General features: G+C 39.5%; 1 protein-coding gene across 1 annotated transcript in view; it reads left to right on the top strand.

Annotated features, from left to right (window-relative positions):
- Nucleotides 1-1,737: 1,737 nt before the first annotated feature.
- LOC110293221 (zona pellucida sperm-binding protein 3 receptor) overlaps nt 1,738-3,868 on the top strand; it is a 46,107-nt gene continuing 43,976 nt past the window's right edge. Inside the window, exon 1 of the mRNA XM_021161090.1 lies at nt 1,738-1,821. The gene's annotated coding sequence lies outside the window, so the exon portion shown is untranslated. The remainder of the gene's footprint in view (nt 1,822-3,868) is intronic.

The following is a 3,868-nucleotide window of genomic DNA, read 5'->3' as shown; positions in this document are numbered from 1 at the left end:
ATTTTGGGGTTTTTTTTTTTTGGAGATCAGTTGTGTCATGTAATGTTTTACTCGAAACTGTCTTATGAGAGGATGTTTTGCTGAAGCAGACACATGGGAGGATATTTCGCTGAGAAAAGACATGGGGTTTTTCTGGAAGCCGCCTGGAAAAAGGGAATGTGATGTTTTGTTAGAGCTGAAACTTGAGAGAACATGTTTGGAAAGGGTGTAAGTATAAGCCAATAGATTGTGGACAATGCTGTAGTACTGGTTCACCTTGCCTTCCTTGATGATCATCATTTCTCATGGCCTTGTAGAGAGAAATGTACCAAAAAACTTCTCCTGATATTCTGGTGGCTTCTTGCTGCTTCCATGGACTTGGGTCAACTGGCAGAGCCTCACAGTTTTTTTCTGGATTGAACTGCCATTGTTGATTCATAAATGGTGTTTGCTAGTGGGTCAAGCTGCCACTGCTGATTTGTGTGAGCTAAACTGCTGATATCTTGACAATAAAATCTGGAATTGCCCCAAAACTTATTTCTAAACAGGTTCACATCCTGCCTTGTCCTATTAACCTTTCCTGGTGTGTAGTGGGCTAGAAGAGAGATAAAAGTGTTTAGGGTTTGAAAAATCTAAGCCTACATCAGTAGATTGGGATTTGGTTTAAATTCAGTAGATACTAATGGACCATGTGACTAAAGTTCCTGGAAAGTCCATGGAGTCTGGTGAGAACTGCAGTGGTCACAGAGAGGTTGGGATACTGCAGGTCCAGAGACTGGTTACAATTTGGAGCAAGGCGTATCTTTAGCTTCCTGCATAACTATCCCTTGCCCACTTTTATATTTCATCTAACATCCTTGTAATTGTTGTTCGAAACCTTTTGGGGTATATTAACATAACAGATCACTGGATTGCATCAACCTAGAAGACAAGGATGTCCTCGGATATCATCTGAGGGCCACAGCAGCAGTTTCCTGCTTTGCTGTAACCCACTGTATTTGTAGCAAAAATTTGAAAAGTGTTTGTTTGTGACTTTGTGCTTCTGTTGCTATAAAATTTTCATGAAACCGTGGTCACACTGAAACATGAGGTTTGGTAAACCTGATTCTGTGTTCCTTGGTCATGGTCACTAATATTTGGCTCTAGAATAAATGACCTCTTACTGCCTTTGGAGACAGAGCTGAGTTGGTTTTTTGTTTGTTTGTTTGTTTTTTGTTTTGTCCTCATCCAACAGTGTTTATGGATTACTATCACACTTCTTTGTGTTTATTCTATATAATTTCTATAGTAATTATAATATATACAAGATGTAAATACTATGAAAATTCTTTTTACATGGTGTTGCTTAGGAAATAATGTACAAGATAGTTTATACATGTTCAGTACAGATACAACCACTTTGTCTCTACCTACACAATCTACCAGCCAGCCACTGGCATCTGCAGAATCCACAAATGAGAAGACTATGGTTACATCAGTAGAAACATCCTCCCAGTTGCCTCACAGGCAGGCAAGACAAAAACAAACACTAGTATATATATATATATTTTATCACATTTGAAGGTAGGCTGAGAGCAAGGATCTGCAGTGAATCCTATACAAGAACTATGACTGACTCCATTCCTATTTGAACTCATCCCCACTTGCTCTACCAACAACCAACCACACCACTGGAACTTCAGATTTTGACCAGAACATTTGCCTGAAAGGAAAGAATGTTGTGGTAATTCTGTTCCAGGGAGGGACAAAGAATGTCAGTAACCAAAGATACTTCATTCTGAGAGGGGTGAAAAACCCAAGGCAACACTAGAGTCTTCCTACGTCTTATTCAGATACCTACAGGTCAGTCATTTACTAAACACTCAGACTACCTTGGGGAAAAGGCTAGAGGTTTATCACCTTGATGAGTACAAAATTAGGGAAAAGGTAATGACCAACAAGGAGATAAGGTGCCTAGTAGATTAGAAATGAGTGCTACCATTTTTTTCTGAATCTGAAGGCAAATGTGTTGGTTTATCTACTCCCTGTATGAGAGTGAAAATGGCAAATGATACTAGCTACCCCATGAGGCAAGAGGGCTGGAGAGTGGGACACAGGAAACACATAGCACAGGGGAGACTGGAGCTAGTCACACAGAAAGTCTTCATTGTATCTTCTGTCCCTTACTTTTCTAGAATTGGCATTGTGCCCTTGCTAAAAAACAAAACAAAACAAAACAAAACAACAACAAAAAAAGACTTTGGATCTATATGTAAAAGCCAGACCATAAAGCTTCTATGAGAAGCCACAGGAGTGAATCTTTAGGTCTTGAGTAGGCAGCAACAACAAAAAGAGAAAAGTTGGACTACATTAAAATTAAATAAAAAATACTCGTGTGCCTAGTGAGATCCTGTTAAGGATGAATAGGAAACTGGGCATGGTGTCTGCCACCTTTAATTCCAGCACTTGGGAAATAGAGGCTAGAAGACAGGAGATTTAAGGACACATTGAGCTACTGTGACTTTAGAGGGGCAGCCTTTCTCCATAAATACAGGAAAGGTAAAGAAATAACTTTCACAGGTTAACAACAAAAGGTGGTAAATTAAATTTAAAAATGAATCTGTTTGAATGCACATTTCTTCAAAGAACGGACTTACACGAACTGCACACAGCTGCATACAAATATCATTTGTATCACTTTTCCTTAGAGAAATTTCAGGCAAACTCACAGGGAGATGTTCACAGCAACAGGGCTACTGCATCTCAAACAAATCACCACTACTGTCACCAAGAAAAATAGAGTAAATACAAGCTTAGAGGTAAAAAGGTCAAGAAATGAGACTCTTTAGGAGTTATTGGCGTGAATGTAAAATGATTATTAACTTTGGAAACCAGTTTACTATCACTAAGAATGTTGACAAAGTAGCTCTCTGGTCCATGAGTCTCTGGGATAGCTATATATGCCTTAGGGAGAAAAATGTTCACATAGAAAAACATACATAAATTTTCATGGCATCTATATTGTTTATAATATAGATGATCTCTAAGATGACAGATTGATGTATAATTTTCAGAACTTATTACTGTCAGATGTGCATGCTACAGAAAGCATACTTTGACTTTTGAAGTTTGGTCTTTTCTTGGATTAGCAATACCCAGTGCAACAGCCTCCTATGAGACTGAGCAGTGGTGGGAACTTGCAGCTCCCAGTCAAACATGGCATCGGGAGGGGAACTGACTGATGGTTTCGGAGGAAATGTGCTACCAGTGGGGTTTGGGTTGGTGAGTTTTATGGTGTCTATCCTGTAGAGTCTACAAAATGCCCCCTCTTTGTATATGTAAGATTTTTAGCATTTTAGTACACGGTAGGCTTTATAGATGGCTTTGTCTGAATATAGTCTAAGTGTTCTGAGTATGTTTAATGTAGATTAGGCCAAGCCATGCTATTTGGTGGGTTTGACGGTAATACTAATGCATCAATTCAAGAGGATCTGGAGTTCCCTAAGAAATAAGCCTCTAAGCACACCCATGGGGGATTAGCTAATAGACAAGCCCCTGCCCTTGTCTTAGAGGGATTATATAGATTAGGTTAAATCATGTGGGAAAACTCACCTTAAAGAAGGGTGGCACTATTGGGGATGCGGGGGTCCTGGGCTAAATAAGAAGGAGAGAGCTAGCAGTGCTTAGGAATTTACTGCTCCTTCCTTTTAAAGTACAGATACAACTTAGCTACTTTTCTCAAGCTCTAGCTGCAAGCTAGTCTGTCTCTACCTAACAGACTGTATTCTCAAATCATGGTCTAAAATAAATCCTTTCCCACTTAAATTGCTGCTGTTTGGGTATGCTATCACAGCTACATGGAAAGTAGCTGAGATATGTGTGTGTGTGTGTGTGTGTGTGTGTGTGTGTG

The sequence above is a fragment of the Mus caroli genome, chromosome 1 (genome assembly GCF_900094665.2).
Source record: "Mus caroli chromosome 1, CAROLI_EIJ_v1.1, whole genome shotgun sequence".
Lineage (NCBI taxonomy): Eukaryota > Metazoa > Chordata > Mammalia > Rodentia > Muridae > Mus > Mus caroli.
This window is presented reverse-complemented; position numbering and strand designations above follow the sequence as displayed.